Source organism: Lissotriton helveticus, chromosome 11 (genome assembly GCF_964261635.1).
Source record: "Lissotriton helveticus chromosome 11, aLisHel1.1, whole genome shotgun sequence".
NCBI lineage: Eukaryota > Metazoa > Chordata > Amphibia > Caudata > Salamandridae > Lissotriton > Lissotriton helveticus.
Genome location: NC_136072.1, coordinates 455585407 through 455611222, shown reverse-complemented (window position 1 = coordinate 455611222; position 25816 = coordinate 455585407).

Sequence of the window (25816 nt, the reverse complement as noted above, 5' to 3'; positions counted from 1 at the left end):
TATTTCCCATGTATGTTGCCGCTTTGCCGTTGTTTACAAACAGACAGCATGGCAATACACATTGTGACTGTTTTGGTGGTGCTGGCTATTTGATGGCAGACAGTGGGTTTTTTGAGTACATGACGGATGTGTGGTAGTACCCCTACAATGACGTCACACAGTGTCAGGCAATGCCAGATGTGAGTGGCCAGTTACTACGCAGAAGCGGAATCTGTTGTGTCCTCTGTCCTGTGGTGTAGGTGTTGCACTATGTACCACATTGCCGTCATTGCTGATGTTCTGTTGTGTCCTCTGTCCTGTGGTGTAGGTGTTGCACTATGTACCACATTGCCGTCATTGCTGATGTTCTGTGATTGCTATGTGTGTGTTGCATTGTGGGAGAGTCGCCCCTGCAGCTCTGATTTCATAGACCCTTATCCCTTTGAGGCAGTGTGCCTTTGAATTGTGTGCTTTTCGGGGCCTGAAATGTTTGCGACTTGGGCCATTTGTGCTCTTGGACAGATTTTGTGGCCTTGTGCATTGTTTTATCTGCTGCGCCTATTGGACAACATGGGTTGTGGGTGCACATAGATATGTCGGAGTGTGACCTGTTCTTTTACGGATGTGATCCACACTGGGCGACCTCCATGTCGAATCGGGCACCATGTCATGTATTTTGGCTGCTGCCATGCAATCGGTCATGCAATGTCACTGGATTGGTCAGTGTGGCTCAGACAGCCGCTGCTTTTCTGGATTCATCACATGTGCATGGATAGGTTGTGTTGGTGATTTGGTGGGTCCCATATGTGCACATGGAGAACAGGGGCCTACTTGGTGTTTGTGGAACATGTCCCTCATCCCCTTGGCACACTGCAGCACACATACAGTCATTGTACGTGTGCAGTGGGCTACACATGATTATGCATGTGTACCATTGTGGCCTTCTCCCCATCCACCCAGTCCCTGGGCGTTACCCTGTTGCTGTAGGGTCAGGTCATATTGAGCTGTGTCCAGGCCCCCGACTCCTGCGACCGTCCCCACACTGGTGACTATGGTCACCATTTCCTCCAGCTCATCCAGCTCCTTCCTGTTGGCGGCGAGTTTCTGTTTGGTCTGGCTTTGCATATCATGCCAGCGCCTTTTGACCTCCTTCACTGACCTCCTCAACACTTCGACTGCATTGACTTTGGTGACAATAGTCTGCCATATTTCCATTTGGGTTGCCAGTGCCACAGTGGAGGTGATGAACAGTTGTCGGTAGTGTCTTATCTGAAAGAAACACATAGTGATTGATTCCTTAACTTAGAATTACCCCCAGGCGTCAGACTGGATCCAGAAAGTTTTCATCAACAGTACCCCTGTGAGTTGGTAGGTGGCGTTTGCGGCTCCGCATCCGTCGCTGGCGTCGTGGTTGCCGAGATGACGCGCGGGCGCTACTTAGACGCCGCTCACGAGCGCTGATGTCAGTTCTTTCTTTTTCAGCGCCAGCAAGTGCAGATCCAGGAAGAGCAGGAACCCTCAGTCAATTTTTTACTGACTTTTTGAGGCTTTTTTGTCTCGATTTTTTCATTGAGCCTTCGACTCCTAGCGTGCAGTTAGGATGCCCTGTTTTAAGTCCTGTGAGGACAGTCACCGTATGATGTCGGTGACGGACCCACACCAAGTGTGTCTTTTCTGCCCGGGGTGCAACCACGACCCCAAGTCGGGCCCCGACTGCCGGGCCAAGTCGCCGGAAACTTTGCAGGAGCAGTTCCGAAAGCCCAGCAGTGGGCTCTGTGCTGTTCGAGGTTCTGGTCCCGAGGGAGGTCAAGGGACCATGCATGGAGTCATCACCATCGGTCTTAAGGATCAAAGTCTTCGCACTTGGAGTCAGGTAAGGCAAAGCACAAGGAGTTGAAGAAACAACATCGTTCTCTGACTTCCCCTCGCCGGTCGTGCGACACGGCTGAGGGTGCGGGTGGTGCCTCCCCCGTGGCTCCAGCAGAGGCTATGCAGTCGCAGCTGGCCTACCCGCCCTTTCCGGGTTTGTCGGCAACTCCGGCCCACATACAGGAATTCCTGCCTGCCATGGCTTGCCTGTTTGGGCCATCGGGTCCTGTCGGTGCGCCTTCCGGCCCGCGGTCCCGAGTGGGGGGTTCTCACCTGTCACCACCAGTGGCTCCGGCCCTGACGTCGCCATCAGCTCCGGCCCCAGCGCCCGGGACCCCCCTTGATTCAGGCCTGGATCCCAGTCTACGCCAGTGGACCTTATAACACCTCCACTGACGTCGAGCCCACCGGCACCACTTCCAGTGTCGCCCGCTCCTCGGGACGACATCTGCCCCAGTTGTAGCCCCGAAGAGGATGCGGCGTCGGCCTGGCGTAGTTCGATGACGTTTTTAACGCTGCTCAGGGATTTCTATCTCCATGTCCCTACTTCTTATTTTTGGCCTCTACACCAGCCTGAGGAAGGAGAGGACTGGGTGGGGTCTGAGGACCCTCTTGCAGCTGCTTACGAGTCTGAACAGGACTGGGCAGAGGAGTTGGGGGCGATGCCAGTGGTCTGGATACCTCACCAGACCATGGCATGCTGTCTCCTCCTACTGTGGCTACGGAGGAGGGTGCCAGTTATGCTGTGGTATTGCGTACGGGCAGCCGAGGCCCTACACCTCTAGCTCCTTACTGCGACTGTCAGGAATAACCTCCTGATGGAGGTGCTTCAGCCAGCAGCTACTTTTGCGGAGCCACTGTTTCCTTTCAATATGGCACTTTCTGATTTTCTTTTGGGCACCTGGTCCAGACCCACCAGAGGGGCTCCTGTTGATAGGAGCGTGGCCCAACACAATCACCCAGCTCCGGTTGACCCCATTTTTCTCTCCCAACACCCCACCCCTGAGAGCGTGGTTGTCCAAGCCTCTGCTTCCCCAACTGCCTTCCCTTCCCCCAGATAGGGAGTCTAAGAAACTGGATCAGTTCCGAAAGAAGATTTCTTTCTTCCGTCAGTTCTGTGCTGCGGTCCATGAACACTGCATGCCTCTTGGGCTGTTATTTCCACTCCCTGTGGGATACGGTGGCACAAGTGCTTCCTCAGTGTCTGGAGGAGGCCCGGACAGATCTCTCCCAGGCTCTTGCAGAGGGGAGAGACGCAGCTAAGTTTATGATTCAATGTGGCCTAGACACCGCCAACTCACTGGGCAGATCGATGGCAATGACAGTGGTGGTTCGACGCCACGCCTAGTTGAGGACCACTGGATTCTTGGGGATGTCCAAAACACACTTATGGACATGGCCTTTAATGGCCGTCGCCTCTTCGGCAAAAAAGCAGACCTTGCGTTGGAGCGGTTTAAGGACCCATGGGCTATCGCCAAGTCCTTGGGGCTCTCCTCAGTCCACCTTCCTATGCAGGCTGCTTTTCGCTCCTTTCGTGACACCGAAAGGGGCGTCCTGCAGCATTCGCAACAGAGCCAAAAGCCCGCACAGCAACCATCCCAGCGCGGATGTGGTTTCCGCCGTGGCGGACCGAGGGACCAGTGGACGGGTCAATCCACCTCCACCCCGGCCACCACTGCCTCCTAACCTTCCTAGTCCAAGCTTTCAGGCCCATCAGATGCCAGTGGGCGGCAGGCTTTGCCATCACCTCCCCCACTGACGCACCATCACATCGGACAGGTGGGTTTTAGAAATAGTCCGAAGCGGCTCTTCGAGATCACCGCTCCAGCCATGCCACTTCAATACCACCGCATGGCAGGGGATCACTTGGGTCTTCTTCAGCAGGAAGTTGCAGCCCTCTAGGCCAAGGAAGCCATCGAGCACGTTCCGATGCCAGAAATAGGTCATGGTTGCTAATCACACTACTTTCTGGTGCCAAAGAAGGACAAGGGCCTGCGTCCTATCTTAGATTGCCGTAAGGTGAATCACTTCCTCCGCAAAGAGAAGTTCAGGATGCTCACTTTGGCTCAGGTCTTGTCTGCTCTTGACCCACAAGACTGGATGCTTACTTTCGCATCCCAGCCCTGCGGGCACACCAGCGTTACCTACGGTTCACAGTAGGCCACAAGCATTTTCAGTTCACTGTGCTCACTTTTGGCCTTACCAGCGCCCCTCAGGTGTTCATGAAAGTGACGGCGGCGGTTGTAGCTCATTTACATAGATCAGGGGTTTAAGTCTTCCCCTATCCTGATGACTGGTTGTTGAAGGCGGGCTCACCCCAGGCAGTCGTCTCCCACCTCCAGACTACAGCTGACCTCCTGCATTTGCTGGGGTTCACCATCAATGTGCCGAAGTCGCACCCGATTCCCTCTCAGAAGTTCCTCTTCATTCAGAGCAGTTCTGGACACATCGCAGTTTCGGGACTATCCTCCCGAACAGTGAGTCCAGGATATTCGGGCTCTGATTCCACTCTTTCAGCCCTTATCCCGGGTTTCGGTCAGAGTGACCCTTAGGCTGCTGGGCCTCATGGCCTCCTGCAACCTGCTGATCCAACCTGCCAGATGGCATATGCGGGCGCTGCAGTGGGACCTGGAGTTCCAGTGGGCACAGCATCATGGGAACCTGTCTGATCACGTCCAGATCTTGGAGGGCAGTGCACAACAGTTGCAGTGGTGGCTCACAGACCGGCATTGGGTTGGGGTTGGGAGAGGGATCTGCCTTCGACCCAGAGTTCACAGTAGTGACGGATGCGTCCCTCCTGGTATGGGGCGGCCACAATGGAGAGGCGGAGATCAAAGGCCTCTGGTCGAGTCCCATCTCCATATCCACCTTCTGGAGCTTCAGGAAATCTGACTTGCACTGAAGGCCTTCCTTCCCTCTGTCAAGGGGAGAGTAGTGCAGGTGTTCACCGACAACATCACCGCCATGTGGTACTGCAACAAGCAAGGCGGGGTGGGGTCGTAGACCTTATGTCAGGACACCCTGTGCCTCTGGACATGGCTGGAACATCAGGGCATATTTCTGGTGGTTCAACACCAGGCAGGTTCCCTGAACGCCAAGGTGGATAAACTTAGCCGCAGGTGCATGAAGGATCATGAATGGGGTCTTCACTCTGAAGTGGTGCAATGTCTCTTTCGGCAGTGGGGAGAGCCTTGGTTAGATCTATTCGCCACCGAAGAGAACGCGCAATGGCATCAGTTATGCACCATGGAATTTCCAAGGCAGCATTCGCTCGACAACGCTTTTCATTGCGAGTGGAGATGCGGTCTATTGTACGCCTTTCCTCCTATACCACTTCTACCCCGAGTGCTGAAAAAGATCATGCGCGACCGGGCCCAAGTCATTCTTGTGGCCCCGGACAGGGCTCAAAGAGTTTGGTTTACCAAGCGACTCCATATGAGCATCGATCCTCCGATCAGACTGCCTTTTCAGAGGATCTTCTGTCGCAGCAGCAGGGGACGGTCCTCCACCCAAACCTGTCCAGCCTCCACCTCTTTGCGTGGAGGCTGAGCGGCGGCAATTGATTCCTTTCGACTAGCCTCCTGAAGTTTTTGATGTCATTCTGGCAGCCAGGCGTCCCTCCACTAAAGTGGTATACACATGCAGGTGGAACAAACTTGTGTCGGGGTCAGAAAGGGGATCCACAGCCTTTGCTGTGCACCATTTTTCTGAGGTCCTTTTGTTGCTTCTCTCTTTAGCCTTGTAGGGCTCTGCTCTGGGCACTATCAAAGGTTATCTTTCTGCTATCTCGGCCTTTCTCAGGCTCTCTGATCAGCCTTCTCTTTTCAAGTCCCTGGATGTAAAAAGATTTCTCAAAGGCATTAAACACCTTTTGCCCCCTATTCCGTTAGTGATGCCGCAGTGAGACTTGAATCTGGTTCTTACTTATCTCATGTGTGCTCCTTTCGAGCCCCTTCATAACTGTCCTCTTTGTCTCTTGACCCTGAAGAATGCCTTCCTGGTTGCCATCATCTCCGCTAGGTGAGTGAGTGGGCTCCAGGCTCTTTCTTGTACGCCTCCTTTTCTATCGGTCCATCCGGACAAGGTTGTGCTTAGGCCCCGTCCTTCCTTCTCGCCAAAAGTTTTTACGGCCTTTCACATTGGGCAGGCTATTACCTTGCCCACCTAATTTCTGCCTCTGCATCCTTCCAGGGAGGAAGAGAGGCTCCACCCTCTGGACCCTAAATGTGCGATTTCATTTTATCTCAACCGCACACAGCAGTTCGGGGTGGATGACCAACTCTTTGTTGGCTACATTGGCACTAAGAAAGGTCAGGTGGTGCATAAGAGGACTATCTCCCACTGGGTCGTCTTATGTATCAAAGCCTATTACTTGTTGGCTTAAAAGGAACCTCCGGTGGGGCTGCGTGCTTATTCCACTAGAGCAACTGCAGCCACTACTGCATTGGGACATGGTGTTCCCCTCCAGGACATTTGTCAGGCAGCCACCTGGGTCTTGCTGCACATGTTTACTAAGCATTACTGCCTGGACAGCCAAGTCCGGAGAGACAGCTTCTTTGGCCGTTCTGTTCTCCGGGACTTTCTGGTGTTATTTTGGTTTGCAGACCCACCACTGGGTTTGGTATTGCTGGGGTACCTATTCTAAGGTAAGGAATCTATCACTATGTGTTTCTTTCAGATGTAGAAGTTACTTACCTTTGGTAACGATATATCTGTAAGAAACATTAGTAGTAATAGAATCCTCATCATCCCATCCATCCTCCCCATTCTGCGAACTGATTTCTAGGGTTAAGGTCATGCCTTTCAGGGCCCTAGTTTCAATGCACCAGTGGTCAGTTTCTTGCATGGCTCTGCGTTCCTGGCGCGGAAAGTCGTGTACAGAACTGACATCTATGCGCATAGGTGGCGACTAAGTTGCGCCCGCGATGTCGATGCTAGCGACGGACGCGCAGGGGTTCTGCTGACGAAAACTTTCCGGATCTAGTCTGACGCCTGGGGGTAATTCTAAGGTAAGGAATCTATCACTACTAATGTTTCTTACAGATATATCATTACCGAAGGTAAGTAACTTGTCCATCACTTCCGTGACGGTGATCCGGTCTTCCAGCAGACTGAACCCAGCCTTCCTCTTCTCATTGCCCTTCCCCGAACACGGGGTTCCATGCTGTTCCTCTGTGGGGCTTGTGGGGTTCGGATTGTCCTCTGCACTTGATCTGGGTGCATCCATGGTACTACGCAGTTTGAATTGGTTTTGGTGTGTTTTTTTTGGGGGCTTTTAAAGTGCATTTTCCCGCATGACGCGTGGAAATTGCAGGCCTCTTGCTGATTTTGGTATCGCGCTTTGGGGCTTCACAATTTTTTGGCGTTCATGTTTTGCATTTTTTGTTTGTCGTGTAGGATTTTACGCGGTCATTTGGCACGTTATCCAGCTACTATTGCATGGTGCCGCCGGGTTGGGAATTGGACGGTAAGACTGTGATATTTTCTCACGAGAAAAATAACACAGTCGCAAATTTGCATATTGCAAACACACGCTCTTGAGAATATGCCCCTGTGTATTTTAATGGAGGAATAGACTGCTCCTGATTTGCTTATGATTGCGCGTGGATTCCTCATTTGTGGATAATTCATGGACCACAGTGCCCGGAGTACAATATAACTGTAAGTACACATCCACTTTATGTCCTTGTAAAACTCCTCCTTAAAATAGTGTTTTCTGCTGCCTGGGCAAAGTATAATTACATACAATCCTTTTGTCTCGAAGAAACCAATTTCCTATTGGGCATCTCCCTCATAATAATTATATAATTATTCATGGAATGGTAGTATGCTGTCCTGGTAACAAACATGTCAAGAGATGTTCAGGTGAGAAACTGAATACACCAAACAATGTCCTCCCACGGCATGTGCAAAGGGTAATCACCCATGCAAACTATGGCAGTCTTACAAGGTCTTCCAGCAAAAACAGCCGGGCCTCCCTTCTAGTGGCCCTTCCTGAATTACTCCATTTGCCTTTTTTCACAGATTCTATTGTGGTGCAATCATGAATAGCAAAGACACCTCTCGGGATGTAGCATTCATGTTGACAATTGATAGTAAGGGACACATTGTTACACAATTAAATGACTTTTAATGAAGAATATACTTTTGAATACTGTATATCTTGTATGTGTTGTATTTTGCAAACCTGCATTAAAGACAGTGCATTTCTACACATACAGCACCCCATGACGGGTCTTTTCCCTATATTAAGCAAATGTTTGGAGTGATATTTGCACTGATATTTGTCGCTGCAACCAGATGTGCGGTCGGGTTCTTGGCACACGTAGCCTTAGCTGCAGTGCACAGAGACCTTACTCTCCAGCAATGTTCCCTCTAATTTTTTTCCGCTGTGTGCGGCAGTATAAGTGTGCTGTAAATGTACTCTGAGTACAAGTGTACCTGTACGTTTACTTACATGGCATGGAGGACCCTGTGTTCCATTTTGGGAAGCTCAGGTCTGCTTGGTGGAGACATGAGGAATAGAGGACACCCCTGCCCCAAGACAGATTTGATATTGCTGCATTCCTGTGAGTTTGGTTGGACCCACACTGGAGGAGAGGAGGAAGAGTCTCCCCCTTTACACTTCAAAAGGTTGCTCTTTGATTCAGTGAAAGATCACAAGCAATGGGCCTGGAAACACCACAGGAAGGAGGTAGGGCTGATAATGGATTCATAAAGAGTGGGGCTGGAAGCCTGTGATTAACATGTTGATGCACATATTGCTGTGGCTATCATCCAGGTGTGAACTCTGGTCACTCCCATGAATTGTGTTGTAGGTCAATTAGCTTCGGATTCTAGCCTGCTATGACAACTTCTCTTTTTCTTCTTTCCCTTTGAAAGGATATCTGACACTTCAAAAGAAGCAGAACCCAAACATAAAACTTAATTTCCAGATACCAAAATGCCATTTTTGATTTCGACTATTAAATGGAAACGAACCTACCTTCCAAACCCTGCACTACTACAGTACTAAGAATATCTGCTTCCATACAAAATGTGTATCCTCCAAGTTGGAAAATAAGGTTCCAGGACAAACAGTGCCTACCGCATATCATCCTCATGGGAGGCTCAGGCACACTCCCTAATGAGAAGAAAAGGCACACTGGAGAAGACGTTGGTCTGAATCTCTGGGGCTCGTGATCCTAAAGCAAACTACGCAAAAGGCATGTGTTTGCATGTACTTTAAAAATGTCGATTTCCCTTTGTCGAGAAGGAGATAGAATGTCCTGTGGCATAAGGTCCACTTCTAGTCTAAATGTGTTACACGTAATTAAGAAAATTTTAGAAATTACAGTAACTACTTAATCCAAAATCAAGATCATTTAAGAAGCAGTGCATGAACTTCAAGGAAAGCATAAATGGATAGCCATGCCACTATCAAATAAATATTTAAGATGTTTGCGTGGTCGATTTTGTCTATCGAATGATGAAACCCATGCATTACTCATTTCATATGAGTCTGCATCCAATCTTCCCATCAGTAGAGGTGAGGAAATCAGATCAGTCCTGACTGATGCAAATAGAACTACCTTGCTCAATAACAGAAAACGCAACCCTAATAATCTAAAAAAGCATTGGCATAGCCAATGGGGCTCACTTTTGGGACCTTATAAGTGTTTAGCCATGCACCACATTATCCATTACATTACATTAGCCATTAAATACATCAAAGTTTGTGGTAAATCAATGCGTGCATCACGGACCTCTACATAGAAAGTTACAAGCAATCACAGGAAGTGAAAACAGGATGGGAGGAAAGGAGGGCAAGGATTAGTTAATAGGACATTTAAAAACAAGTCTCAGCTTCAGCTCAAAGCCTTGTGATTCTGGGCAAGTCACGTAATGTACCTAAGCTAGTTTGTGCGAAATAAAAATCTAAAAAAAAAGCTACTCGAGGTATAAAAGTGGTGTGCCCACTGCTTTACAGCTCGTTACTCTTAGTTCTCCAAAGCACAAATAAGCAGCTTGAGTTCTTCATGTTGGGTGGAAGGTTAGCGTTGATTGGGTGGCCAACTGCACAGGCAGGAGTTAATAGGACCTAAACATGGTGCCTGTAGCATATTAAAACAAAAAAAAAGAGAAAAGCTGTTAATGAAGAATAACAGGAGCCCAGGGGATGGTGCCCTGGGCCCATGCCCGGCTCGCCCATGAAAAATGCCAGCCCTGATTGTAAGTATGCATTGGTGCCTGAGCAGTGTCTCTGGGTAGACATACCTACTCTCGGGACCGAGAAAGAATGTTTCTAATGGAGCGTAGCGGGCGCTAGATGGTGCACAGCAGAATGGCTGCCTTCTGAGACTGCTCCGCCGGCCAGGTCTGAGACGCGATGTAAAAGTGCGTTTGGCAGACTCGGAATCAACAACAGATGACAGAAATGGGTATCGGAATGATCCGGCACTGAACTGAGCAGTATGAAAGATTTTTATCACACTGCTGCCACCGCAAACCTGTGAAAGAAGCGGAGCACGAGACGGGACTCTTGGCGGACAAGATGGCGGTGCCCTGATGCGATATTGGATAGGAGCGAACTAGAAACGAGATAGGGAGGTGAGATGCAGGGCGAAAAACGATTGCCTCCCTTGATGCACACGACGTAGCGTAGAGCTTGTCTCCTAGTGCCCTGGGACATCGGAAGTGCCACTGAGAGCTCTAAAGACGTTTATGATGCGTACTGTGGTGCATCGGAACAAAACGGCAGCTAGCATTGGTGGCGGCTTACTGCCTGCGGCGCGATATGGGGCTGTAAATAGCAAGCTTGACACCACATGAGGCTTGCTTTCAGGTGCCAGTGTCGCCCGACTTGTCTGTGGCGCTAGAAATGATGCTGCATTTGCTTGGACTGTAAGCCTGGCTCGAAGCTATGTCCATGCGGAGTCTCGCCCACCCACTAAGTGATTGCTGGATCTACGAGGTTCATGAATGAGTGGTGCGGTAACCACAACACGGAAGCTGCAGTGGGGCGTGCACTATCTGGCTGCCTTGTGAAATGCTGTGAATGTGCCCTTTGAGTTGCGAGTAACACGGATGCTGTCGCCTTTCCATTTGAAGAGTGGTGCAAAAGCGGATCACACTAGATGAGATGTTTCTACCTAGAGGCCCAGTTCTGCGCAACCGTTGTAGTCAACTAGTGGGACTGCTGTAAAACGCTCATTATACTGTGTGCCTTGTGATCGCAGGTCCTCTCTACAACACGGACTCATAACGGGACCCCCGAAAGAGTGCTCTGCCACTGTGGTCGAGGGGGCTGGCCTTGCAGTAGCGCATCACTGCGACTAAGGTGCCACTCCTGCCACTGGTTACCTGTGTGCTCTGCTGAGGACTGATGGGTGAACAGCGGTTGAAGATCTGCAGGGGTGAGACAACGAGAATTTGTGCCGAAGTGGACTACACAGCACAATGTCTATTTTGGGATACTCACCTTTACTTCTGAGCTGGCAGTGCCTCTTAACGGGGAAAATGGGGAAGCCGGATAAGCAACAGTCCAAGCTAACATTCGAAACAAAAAGGCACACTAAAGGGGCAACAGCACACTCCGATACTGAACTTGATAAGGAAAGGCGGTAACTAATGGCATGAAAAATGTGCTACAGGCCAAACAGCAAAGTCTGCAAGACCTAAATGGGAAATTGGATACTATTACTCAACCTGTCAACAGCATGGCGACTAAATTAGAAAAGCATGGGAAACGTCTTATCGAAGCCGAAAATCGGATCACAGCAGTGGAGGATGAGTCCCATTGTTGTTGTATTTTATTGTGCACTGTTCATTTCTACAGTCCCAGTGCCCCACAGGTCGAGGACAGGGTGGGTGGGCGGGGCTCAACTGTTCCCTCAGTGTGCGTGGATTGCGCAGCCTCCTTGGACCCTTTCTCAAAAGCCGTCCATCTCAGTGTCAAAGCAGGCTGTACAGTGCACCCATTACTAAAGAGGGCAAACATGAATACTGCTTTAAATACCTGTGCTATCAGCAACAATTAAAAGCAATATCCGGGGGCTGATCCGTAATACAGAAATGTTTTTAGCATGGCATAAACTTGAGAAACCAGCAGTGGGTACGAGTAGCACTGCACTGCCGAGCTGTGGTCGGACTGAGCACCAAAACACAATTGATTGTCCGGTGATTCTGGGCAAATCACTTAATCTCCCTGTGCCTTCCAAATAATGAATGTGTGCTTGCGTAACATAACTGGTGACCTTCCGGTTCGGTTTGTGCTATATAAAACTACAACAGCAAAAAAAAAAAACCTGACCTGCAACAGCCAGAAGGGAGGAAGGGAGAGAGGCCATCACACACTGTACTGTGTGATGGCCGACCATAATGCTTTCTGGGTGTAATCACCAGAATGAGACCTATACACACACAAAGGAGAGACTTTACAGTAATGCACTAATAAGAAGTCAGCATTTCTGAATGCCACAGATAGTAACCATTAGCAATTAGGGGTTTACCAAACCCCACAGAAGAGATATAATCGGTCGATCGACGCTCGACCTAAAAAGAGAAAGCTGTGTTGGAGAGCTGGATGAGGTAGACTGGAGAGATGCCTGCATGGCTGCTCGGACCATAATGATATCCAACAGGCTCTGCCTAATACAATTCAGGTACCTACACCAAGCTTATATCAGCTATGGTGGACGGGCATTCGCAAATCCCCAGCCTGCTACAGGTGTTGAGATCCTATGGGCGACTTTTTACCATGTGTATGGAAATGCCCAGTGACACTCGCTTATTGGGTCACTATTTTAAATGTCCTTTCCACTGTCGTGGGGTCCCACATTGAACCACATTCAACCATTACACTGTAGTGCATCCTGGTGGATGTGGGTGGGTCCAGGGGGGACAGAATGCTGATTGGCCTGGGTACTGTAATAGCTAAAAGGGCTAAAGCACGTAATTGAACATCCCCCACAGCTCCCTCGGTAGAAGAATGGACTGGTGTCGCAAACTAGAAGAGGCTGCCCCCAGAAATATAACAAAATATGGAAAAATGGTGGGGCTATCATGGACTGGAGGGTCAGAGAAAAGTCAGGGTATAAATGGATGTACATGGGCATCCTCGTGATGAAATGGATTTGGGAAAGTAATACTGTTCTGGATCAGTTTGTGAGTGATTCGCTGATGAGTAGAGTAGTGCAATTGTTTTACTGGTATGTTGTAAAAAATGAATTCAATATTTCTATATAAAAAAGCGGTCTTGGAGCCCCCACAGAGTTTGGCCTTCAGGTTATGACCCTTCAAAGAGATTTAGACAGAGAGAGCATGTCTCTCTTCACTTACCATTTTAAAATCTGGGGGATATTATCCCCTGCATTCCCCCAAACACTATAAAACCCATGGAGAGAACCCCCCCCAAACCTTTCCCTCACTGTTCCTATGTGAAGGTTTCCTGGCACAACAGCTACAGGCAGTCCTGTCCAGTATCGCACCTGTGACGTAAGTGGCGTTTAATTCAAATCTGCATCAGTTTCAGTTTTTCTGCAGAGGACTCTGTGATGACAAAAAGAAATGCAGACCTAAAGTCCAGACTACATTCTTGGATACTTTTCAATTTTAATTTCAAATGTACTTGTTTCAGCTAATAAGACAAGCAAAGGATAACATTTATAAAGTAGTGCAGAAGGCCAAGACGGTAGCACTGTGTCTAATGCTATGAGTGTCATGATAGTTTATCAAAGATTTTAACTGTCTATAAGGCTGCCAAAACCTTCTTTAGATACTTTTGCTACCAATATTTCATCAGCGGAAATTACTGTTTTTGAGGCTGGAATGATTTTCCTTTAGTTAGAGCACTTGACTTAGGTGAAATGAGCTTCCCGCCATGTGAAATTGTTTCCCTGCCCTCTGTATGTGGGACTCTGATACTCAAGATTTATTTCTGTTTAGAATACTCTGTGTTCTTATAACTCCAACCCACTTTCAAAAGAAGCCCAATTCTTTCAACGGTGCAAAGTTATTTCCCATTACTCCTCCTACTTGCAGTAACACGCACAAGGTAGCTATCTATATTTAATTGCTGATGTCTCGTCCTCCTGTGTAATCATCCCCCAGAGCGATTGGCCCTCATGTCGGATGACATCCTCCTGTAGCTTTATCATGTCAGGGCACCACTTGACCAATCAATTGCCTAGCATCCAATAGGTTACATTTATCATGATGACATTGAAATGTATAGCAGAGTAGACCGGAAACCCAGCTGAAGACTAAGATGTTGAGATGAAAGAAACTAGGGCTTTTTTTGACTTATACATTTGTTTCAAGGTGTGGTTGATAATATTCTTCAGTTCTCTACAGGTTAACTAATAGATTCTAACATCTTCATTTTACCACACCATTATTTGCTACCACTCTCTACACAACTCTAGCATCTATTTTCGGACGTAGATAAAAATATCTCATGGCCATCCAAGTGACAGTGTACCATTCTCACTGCAATTGTTTTGGTTATGGTACACCAATAGCAATTGTCATCAAGTAGAGGGAGGAAGGTTTATGCTACAGTTAATGAGAATAATAAAAACTAAGAATAAGTCATATGCTGGAGAGAGGTATGCTAAGGGGAAAATAAAATTGAGATTTTAATTTTTAATGAGTTGTGGATTTTCACAATATTATAGAATTCAAAGTTTATTATTAGATTTTGAATATTTCAAAAACAATTCAACGCAAAAAAACTGATTTTTATAAAGCATTAATAATTAGTACTAACTGTGCAGAAGAGAATTTCTCTGTGTTGCTGAGACCAAAAAGAAAATTCGTTCATCAGCCTTCTGCACTACTTTATCAATTTATATGGGAATTCAAACTCACAATGGCAAGTTCCTCTACCTTATGAGCAGGTCTTAAATCTCCTTTGCTACCTGCCCTGGATTATGTGCTGGAACCGCCCCCAAAGAATGAACTATCGAGAGGCCCAAATACCTGGACTCAGTCACAGCTCAATCCCAATTGGTGATATTCCAGCACATAATCTATGAATTAGTTGTATTCACTGCATAATCTCATGGTGGAAGAATTTGGGGCACTAACTTTACTACCCTGAGAATAGTCGAAAAGGGGTCTGATGTATATATAATTAAGTTGTCTGCATAAAGTGCTATCTTGTTTAGTTGTTGTACAGAAAATGGAATTACTTGGGGGTCTCTGCCCAGCTACTTAGAAAATACTTCTATATAAATATCAAACAAAAGAGGAGAAAGAGGATTCCCCTGCCTCGTACCCCAGGTAATCTGAAAACTCCCTGTCAAAACTCCATTGAATATAATTTGCACCAATGAGTTTTCATACTATCTCTGAAGAGTCAAAATAAAACACGGGCTAAACCCTACTTCCTATACCTTCCACATATACACTCAGCAAATCCAGTCAAATGCGTTAGCTGCATCTATTGTGGCAACATCCAAGGGAATTGAACGATTCATTGCCAGATCAATACACCCTACCAATTGCTGTGTAAGATCGTGAATTTAACACATAAGAATAAACCCTTTCTGGTCCGGGTGAATTAACTGTGGGGCCAACTTTGCTAGCCCACCTGCTAGGATACTGGTGAAAACCTTTTATATCAGCCAATTTCTCTTTTGAATGCCGATTATATCTGCCTTCTTTGGATCTCGAGCGGCTTCAGAATCAACACTATCATAGCTTCCCTTCATGAATCCAAGATCTGGGCATTCTCTAAATATTTAGAATTAAACAACTTTCTCCAGACCAGAATTACTACCTTCTTTTGTATATTGTATAGCTCCAAGGGTATAGCATTAGGCCTCACAGATTTGCCGTTCTTAGCCCAACTCAGATGCTCCCAAACATCAACCTCCATTATTTGTTCTTCCAGAGACTCCCTTCCTGTCTCTAATTAAGCCTCAATCCAGTACAGGATCTTACCTGGGCTCTCAGTTTTTTGATCAGGTAGAATTTTAAGAGTGTAGCTATCCTTTTGAGGAAAGGAGCAGGACTGGAGATGCTATTGTCTAAAATGGATAGCTCGGGTAGATGGTTTTTGGGGGGTATAAGATATTCTAATGTTGAGTTTGTGTGTGGGGGTGTTTATGGCCCGAACATCATCGACCCCTCATATCTTGCGACCCTGGAGTGGAGTCTATTGGAGATTGCATTACCAATTGTATGGGGGAGGGCTTTAATAACCTGGTTGATTCTACCCTAGAAAGCTCTACCAGGAGATATTGTACCTCTACGCCTAAAACTAGGCAGGCATTAAGGAGTATGCTTCAAGATCTGGGGTTGACTGATGTGTGGTACCACCAAATGGGCCAGACAAGGGGTTACACATTTCATAGTAAAAAAAATATGGTAATTTCTCTAGACCGGATTACTTTTTTGTGGACACAACAATAGCAGATAAGGTTAAAAGAATTGCTCTTCCGGCAGGACATTTCTCTGAAAAATCATAGTTACAGGTGAATGATCGATGTTTTGCTCATTGACCATCCATCTAGGGTTTTGTCTATCATGCCCTTCTCCTTGATGCTGAAGTCATCTCGTTCCTGGAACAGGCCAGCAACTAATTGTTTGCTGATAATATGGGATCAGCATCCCTCACAACAGTGTGGGGCATATTTAAAGCATTCATACAGAGTTTTTCAAAATGCTTGGTGCGCTATGTATAGGGCAGAGAGAGTGGAATGTGATGCCCTTGACCAGGAAATAGGGGTGTTTGAGGCCATCCTGCAGGTGCAAAGCTCTCCCCACAGTAGTGTACAAGTAAGAAAGAGGTTCGAGGACGCCCAGCTTAATCACAAGCTTAGGAAAAGAAATGCAGGGATAGGTGACAAGCCAAGAGAATGAAGGTCTTTGGATTTTCATCTAGGAGTGCTCCTGCTCTTTCCCCATATTCATTATTCCTGGACCACTGTAATCTATTAAGGAACTAAAAAATAATTCCTAGGGGGACATGTCCAAAAAAGCTGGGTAGATGCAAGAACATCTGGTCTCCTTCTTGTCCCAATTATATACTGAGGAAATAAGATCATATCCCGGAGCCACCTCCAATGTCTTTCAGGTCTGGAGTTATCTTGGCTCACAGAGACAGGAAGAGAGTCTCTAGAACAAGAAGTAACTGATTGCCCACATTCTGAAGATTCAGCCATTGCTATGACTTCAGCGCAAGGGCCGTTATACGCGTGTGCAAGGACAAAGACCACATAGACAAATTATCCTAGGATATGCCATACTGGTTATATCCACCTAAAGACAGAAATACGGGGGTGTGGCCAAGCCGGAGACTGAGACGGTCACCCTGCTTTGAAGCTCCACCGGTCGACGTGGCTAATATGTGATTTCCCACCCTATAGCAACTCCGCCGAGCCGGGAAAAGACATCAGGATGCAGCAGAAGGGGTCCTGATCTTCATGCATCCCTGGCCGAAGCGGACACATGCTGCTTTGAGGCGAATTGCGGCGATCATAAAGTGGGCGGACGAGATCCAAGATGGCGGCTCCGGCAGAATGAGGAGTATCCAAAGACACGGCCGGTGGCCTGAGACTGCGACTGGGGCACGGTGAGTCTGCGGGCTGCGGGCCGGGGCAGTGAGCGGCACTACATCAGCCTGAGCAGCGCTCGATTACTGCAGGAGGTCCGTTTGACCTCTACCTTCCTGAGAGCTGCGCGAACACAGAGGCGCGGCTCGCGGTAGCGATCAGGGACAGGGCCTGCTCTACCGCCACGGCTACACCGGGCGCGATCCCTCCAGAGCGCCCTGGGGTCCCTCTCCCACCCGAAAGTGCTCCTGCTTGGCAGCCGCCTGCGCAGCCCTCCCCCTCTTCCATTGCAAGGCCTCAACTTCTCCGCCATCTTACACGCTGCAACGCAGCACCTGGAACAGGCGCGATCTCCCAATTTAAGCTGACTCGTCCGAAGCTGCCACCAGATACTGCCGTAACGGGCCCAATGTGATCCCAGTTGGCCCCAAATTGCCTTGTCTCCACGCTGAAGCCACCAGTGGCATACTGTGGCTATCTTATTACAGCCCCATACAATCTAATAAGGGGTACCAACAGTTTGCATCCCGCATCCCTCCCCACACTACCGAAACAGAGGCACCAGCCAGCTGCACGCTCCCTGGTCTCTGAGCAGCAGGCCCTGTGGGAACAGCCTATCTGAAGTGCTGCTACTCAACGAACTGCTCAGGGGACACGCCTGAACAACAGCCAAGGCCTTTACAACTTCCTTGCCAGTGCGCACACGGCCCATTCTTGATCACCGTCGCCCACAGTTCATAATCCTTCCTTGCCGGCCTTTACGATCCCACTCCGGCCATAACCAGAAAAACGCTGATATCGGGTTATTTTGATGCTTGGTGGAGGGAATAGCGGAATGGGCTGCAAGGATCCTAAGCAACGCCTTCTCGCCTTCCAAAAGGTCTCTGGCACAGCCCAAGACACCACTGACACCATAGCTGAGGTTGGCCAGAAAGACACAACGCCAGAAGGGCTCTACCCAGCTAGGCTCCCTGCTGCAAGAAATGAGGGCAGGGTTTAGAGCCCTAGATGTCCGTTTTGACACCCTGGACAAGTACCTGGCTGAGTGGGGTCAAAAATCTAGGTTCACGACCGACGTCCGGACGTGGTGGAATCTCGTACATCAGATCTAAAAGAGGGGACGGCACAATCCTTGAAAAGGCTCGACCGAATGGAACGCATCCTCAAAAAAGTCGCCATCAAGAATGAGGACTTGGAGGCGCGCAGTCGCCGAAACAACGTGGGGATCTACAGCAACTGGTCGCATGGACACCTTGGTAGAGACTATCCTGATAGACCTGTTTGGCAGGGAATCCTTCACTGCGGGCTTTGTGATCGAACACGCTCATAGATCATTGGGCCCACGACCCAACCCTGGATGCCTGCCCAGACCCATCATTGCGCGGGTCTTGAACTTCAGGGATCGCGACACTGCTGTTCGACTGGCAAGGGAGCAGGGCAAAATGCTATAGCAGGGCTCCAAGTTATCCCTCTACCCAGACTTTACCATCACGGTGCAAGTAGCAAGGCGAAAGTACACTGGCGTCAAGGCTGCGCTTAGAAATTTAGGATTGAAATATGGCATGCTATATCCTGCACGGCTATGCGTCGAGGTGAATGGACGAGCACGTGTTTTTGACAATCCCGGGGAGGTGCAGGAGTTCTGCCATGAGCACAAACTAAATACCAAACGCCCTATTGAGGATAACAGACTCCCCCGTTCACAGAACGGTTCGGATGCCAGCATGGAGCTGTTTTCGGGATCTGGTCATGGTTGATCCGATTGTATTTCATTGCTTTATGTGGAGAATTCAAATTTGCTGGGATTTTGTTAAATCGTTTTCTAGTTTTATATGACAGTTGCCACATCGCTGTTAGGGGCGCTGCCACCACCCCTAATGATGTTCACCTTACGATTGATGTGTGAATTGAGCGAGTACCATTTATGGTTACTTTTCAGTGCTACAGAGGAAAGATTGGTACTGCACTGTTATTTGTTAGCAATGGTTCTGCCCCTCTGGTTGGGCGGGGAGGCTGGGTCGGGGGAGGGGGGTAAGGTGGGGACATGGTTTAGATACACTGGGACATCTTTAAGTACATGGATTGACGATTACGATAGGTACACGTGGTTGATTTTCATTCAATGCTCATTCTCGCCACCGCTATGGCTCAGATAAGACATAACGCTGGCCCCTCTGAAGTGGTCTTGGCTACCTGGAACATCCGCGGACTGAATAACACTTGTAAGAAAAGACAGGTAACACAGTATCTACTACGTCACAAGGTAGATGTAGCTTTCTTACAAGAAACTAATCAGCCTCCTACTGCTCAGTCCTGCTTTGCCGCAAGCTGGGGAACACACCGATATTTTGTGAACTACAGTAACTATGCAAGAGGAACTGCAATACTGATCCACAAGCGTCTTCCGGTCCATTTGAATTCAGTACTCCGTGACAGCGAAGGTAGATATATTATTGTGCTGGGCGGCTTAATGGGACACACATTAGCATAGGTCTGTGTGTATGGCCCCAACAATGACTCCCTTGACTTTTATTACACCCTGCTTTCCAAATTAGCACAGCTAGGCCCGGTTCACCTTTTAGTAGGAGGGTACTTTAACATTGTCCAGGATTTGTCAAGTGACACTACATTTAGCGCTCCGAACCCCAAACCACGGGCGAGAAAGGCGGTGAGCTCACTTTGTGAAACATTGCTCTAAATGACATAGGTAGGACACAAAGCCCACACCACACTGACTTCACTCACTACACTAGCTGTCATAACACATGGACAAGACTAGACTATTGGCCGGTTTCCCCAGATTCGAACAGCTGGTGCCAAGCGGTCAAGACACTCCCACGAACATTCTCAGACCACTCTCCAGTATTGTTAACTTTGAAGGTATAGCGCCCTGAGGGTTTTGAAAGGCAGTGGAGATTCTCTAGCCGATCGCTCGATGATGAAGTATTTCGAGGGGAGCTACGTGAGGCAATGGAAGACTACTTTACCCATAACACCTTAAGCCTGCTGGAAACTAGAGAAGAAATGGCACAGTGAACAAACTCCGGACAGCCACGCAGCACACAAGGACGCCATCCGCAATCACCACCACCTCATCAGGGAGGCCAAGAGGACTTCCTTCAAAGACCGCCTCGACAACAACGCACACAATATCAAGGATCTCTTCAACATTGTGAAGGAACTCTCCAACCCCAGCTCCAACACCAAAAACATCCCGCCGTCGCAAGCCCTGTGCGACTCCTTCGCCACCTTCTTCCACCGCAAGATAGCAGACATCCACGACATCTTCAACACCCAGACAGCCCCAACAGACAGCAACACAGCAGACCCTCTGCACACCATCAACCACGACCCCCTGCTAGCCTGGGCCAGCGTGAGCATCAATGTCACCATCAAGACCATGTGCACAATCCACTCCGGCTCTCCGTCAGACCCATTCCCGCACCACGTATTCAACAGAGCAAGCAGCTCCATCGCACCCCACATGCACAACATCATGAATCTCTCCCTCGAGACCGTGACCTTCCCAGAGATCTAGAAACACGCAGAGATCAACGCCCTACTCAAAAAACCTAAGGCAGACCCAAGAGACCTCATGAACTTCCGGCCCATCTCTCTGCTCCCCTGCTCCAAAGTTATCAAGAAAACCATCCACAAACAGCTAACCCGATACCTCGAAGAAAACAGAATCCTGGATCCTTCCCAGTTAGGGTTACACAGCAACCACAGCACCGAGACTGCCCTCATCGGTGCCACCGATGACATCAGGACCCTGCTGGACAACGGCGAAACCGCAGCACCTGCTAAACCTCTCTACCACCTTCGACACCGAATGCCATCGCACACTATGCGCACGCCTCCACGACGCAGGGATCCGAGACAAGGTTCTGGATTGGACCACCTCCCTCCTCTCCAGCAGAACCCAGAGCGTCTGCCTCCCCCCATTCTGTTCCAAAGCCTCTGAGATCATCTGCGGCGTACCCCAGGGATCCTCCCTCGCCCAACGCTGTTTAACATTTACATGGCCACGCTTGCACACCTAGCACGACCTCATCATATTCTCCTACGCCGACGACACTCAGCTGATCCTCTCCCTCACCAAGGACCCCATCACAGCCAAAGCCAACATCCACGAAGGAATGAAGGCCATCGCCGACTGGATGCAGACCAGCTGAACTCGGACAAGACGGAGGTCCTCATCCTCTGCTCCAACCCTTCAGCCTGGGACGACTCCTGGTGGCCGACGGCACTGGAGGCAGCCCCGACACCCACGCAACCTGGGAATCATCTTCGACTCAACGCTCTCAATGACCAAGCAAGTCAATGCCGTCCCCTCCACCTGCTTCAACACCCTCCGCATGCTCCACAGATGGATCCCGACAGATACAAGAAAGACAGTCACCCAGGCCCTCGTCAGCAGCAGACTCGACTACGGAAACGCCCTCTACGTGGGAGCCCCGACCAAGCTCATCAAACGACAACGCATCCAAAAACGCCTCGGCATGACTGATCCGCGACATACCATGCCACGGCCACATCACCCCCCCACATGGGAAACCTGCACTGGCTCCCCGTTAACAAGAGGATATCCTTCAAGCTTCTCACCCACGCACACAAGGCACTCCACAAGACTGGCCCAGCCTACCTCAACAGACGGCTCTCCTTCTACATCCCCAACCGCCAGCTACGCTCCGCCTACCTCTCACTCGCCACCGTCCCGCGCATCGGAAGAACAACCACTGGTGGGAGGTCCTTCTCCCACCTCGCTGCCAAGACATGGAACACTGCTGACCTTCAGGAGGAAACTCAAGACCTGGCTGTTCGATCAGTAGCGCCCCCCCCCCCAATGCCTTGAGACCCTCACGGGTATGTAGTGTGCTTTACAAATGATTGATTGATTGAACACTGGCTCAGTAGACACCTCGGCAATGTTGTGGGAGGGTTTCAAAGCCTACATGAGGGGAGTATGCATATCCAACAACACTGGTGTGTTGAGAGATTTGCGCAACACGTTAGCCTGGCTGGAGCAGGAATTAGGAACATTAGACACTGAACAGCTCCAGGCGACTGGCCCGACTTAGATGAGTGTAGGCTTTCCCTGCTCCCAGAATTCAGAGACACTGCTGAGAGGAAAATACTTTTTATTGTAAAGTATCATAGCGCCAGGGTGTACAGCGAGGGTGAGCGACCAGGTCGAATATTAGCTCAAATAATTAGACCCCCCTTTAGTAAGGCATACATCCCTGAGTTGACAACCACATTGGGGCAACGAATCACGGACCCACTGGACATCCAGGGGGAATTCCTTTCCTACTTTAACTCTTTATACACCACTAAATTGGGCATGGATAAAATGGATCAAGACAGCTATCTGTCTGAAGTGGCGTTAGTGTACCGCGACAAGTTCATGCAAGACTTTCTTGCTGTACCCATATCGGAGGTAAGCATAGATGTGGCCATCTCTGTCCTGAGGAGTTCCTATGCTCCGGGGCTCAATGGTTTCACAGCAGACTTTTATAAGGCCTATAAAGATTTATTGATTCCCCAGCTTCTTGAAATATATGCAGAAGCCCTTGTGCGGCCGGTACTACCTCCACCCTGCGTGAGGCGATCATTATTGTACTCCCCAAACCCAGCAAGGACCCCCTATTATGTGGTTCCTATCGACCATTGTCACTGCTAAACTTAGACTATAAAATACTGGCAAAGGCTTTGGCGTGCCGACTGTATCTCTTAATGGAGTCTATAATCTCCCCGGCCCAGTCTGGATTCATACCTCACCGATTGACCGCATTCAATCTATGCACTTTGTTTAACACGTTACACAGAATCAACCCTAAAACCCCTGCGGCACCTATCCTATTAGATACAGAAAAGATACAGAAAAGGCATTTGATTCCCTTGAATGACCTTTCATTTTATCCATCATGGAGCACATGGGAATGCCGTTTGGTTTCATTGGCACTACTGCCCTGCTATATAGTTGACTGACGGCTCGACTCAGGCTAAACGGTACACTGGCTTCCCCCTTCACTCTATCGCGCAGCACCGGACAGGGCTGCCCGCTGTCACCGCTGTTGTTCATTTTAGCCATGGACCCCCTTATAAGGCACTTTCAAGCAAACCACTTGCATAGAGGGTTACAGTTTCATACAGGCCCGTTATTATTCTCATTATATGCAGATGATACGGTTTTATATGTTCGCAACCCCCAGGCTAACTTGGACCCGCTCATCCTGGAAATCTTGCATTTTGGTGGGTATTCCGGCCTGGGAATCAACTGGCACACATCTTTAATTTTTTCCACTCACTGCCAGTACGGTCCAATGGGACCTGGAGTTCCCTCTGGAATGGAATACTGATTCAGTCAAATATCTAGGCATACATATACATCTCAATACGGAGCAGATTATTCGCCGTAATTACGGGACAGCTGTTACTAAATTGGAGACAGATCGAGAAACGGCTGCAACTCCCACTGTCCATGGCGGGTCGAGTTTCCCTCATTAAAATGGTAGTGCTTCCTAAATGTTTATATTTATTTCAAAACATCCCTTTTTAACTCTTCATTCCCATTCAATAAGGCTAGTTTGGGGTGGTGGACACCCCAGGGTTAACTGGAGGGTGATGACGCTCCCCTGCGATAGAGGTGGGTTTGGGGTCCCCGATCCCAGACTATATTATTTAGCTGCGCAGTGTAGTTTTTTGTAGGCGTGGTACCACCCTGATGCCAGAATCCCATATCTCCGACCGGAGTCAGACTTAGTCCTATCAGACACACTAGCGGCGATATTACCGAAGGGTTTCACCAAAGACCCCAACGATATCCAACCCGCATCGACCACTAGCTGGGCTTGTGAACAATTGCGTTGTGTAACACACACTCCACTACTCTACTCCTCAGATCTCCCACTCCCAAACCCTAAAATGATACCCATAACTAGCGAAAAGTTAATACAGAAGACGTGCCATAAATTTGACATTACAAAGATGGGTGATCTTTTTCCAAACGGGCATATATTTGACCCTGATGATGAATCTCTCTTGTCTGACGCCACATTCATGTACAGATTCGTCCTTCTGCAAATTAGTAGTAGCGGCGCATGCCCTATAGAGCTGTGACACTATGCCGGTCAATGATGACAAAATACACAAAGTATGGGAGGAGGACTTGGGTAATCCAATCTCGGATGAACAATGGGATGACTGCTGTGCGGTCACGAAAAATATCTCCCTCAACAGTAGCCACAAATTAATTCACTTTAAGTCTCTTCGTAGAATGTACATTACCCCCATCAGACTCCATAGAATAGACCCTACCAGATCACATCATTGCACCAAATGCCACGCTCCAAATGCTGACTTCGCTCATCTTGCTTGGACCTGTCCGAACGTACACTCATATTGGGTGGGCATTTATGGGATGGTGAGTGACATGATCAAAGTACCAATGACCCCATTGCATGAGATTGCATTGCTGGGATATGTTATACAGTTCCCACAGGCGACCCGCAGCTTTGTTGCTATTAGTTTACTCCTGGCTAAAGGGAAGTGACAATTCACTGGGGTGGCAGAGCAACGTCCTTGGTAAAAGGATGGCTGAAGAGCATGGCATCTTGCTCTACAAATAGTGACTTTTAAGCAGCAACGCTCCCCCCCACTTCCAGGCCCAAAGATGTCTGGGGACCTTTCAGGGCATATCTTCAGGCACAGCAACAAGTCCCCCTCCACACATGCAGACCATGGTATAGTTCCTACCGGTGTGGGCTAAGTTGTCACAAGGCACATGTCACTACTCACCTCTTCGATTGTATTATATTCTCGTTAATACAGTTGATAAATGTCCAGGTCTTGAGTGTATACACCGCGTATGTTAACCATGTGATTGAAATGGCTAGTGTATTAGTGATGTGGGGATTCGAGGAACATGCTTTGGGGTGGCGTACGAATGCTTAGCATTGTTGACTGTATCACAGGAGATCTATATTTTACCTGCATGTACTTGCCAACAATTTTATTGGTCCCAGTGTACTGCTATATTTGTATCTAAATGCTAAATAAAATGTTAAAAAAAGACAGAAATACTGAAAAAAACAAGCTAATTCCTCACAACCATGCCACGGTTACAGAGCTACCAGCACAAATTGAGGTTTTTACATACAGGCTGACATCAGATAAATGATTTGCAATATGGGTTTGATATAGTCATCTTATTTTAAGTCAGACCCCTGTCGGGCTACAGAAGTAAATAAATGGACTGGCTGGTTATATTGAGCAGCAAGGACTTGAGCCTAACTTACATAAAATAAAACAAAGGTGGTCCGTGTGACTGATCCAAAGAAATCGTGCACTAACTGGATTGTCAATGTCAATAGTATAAGAGGTTACATCTTCTATAAGTACCTGGGAATATTGATTAAATGTCTACT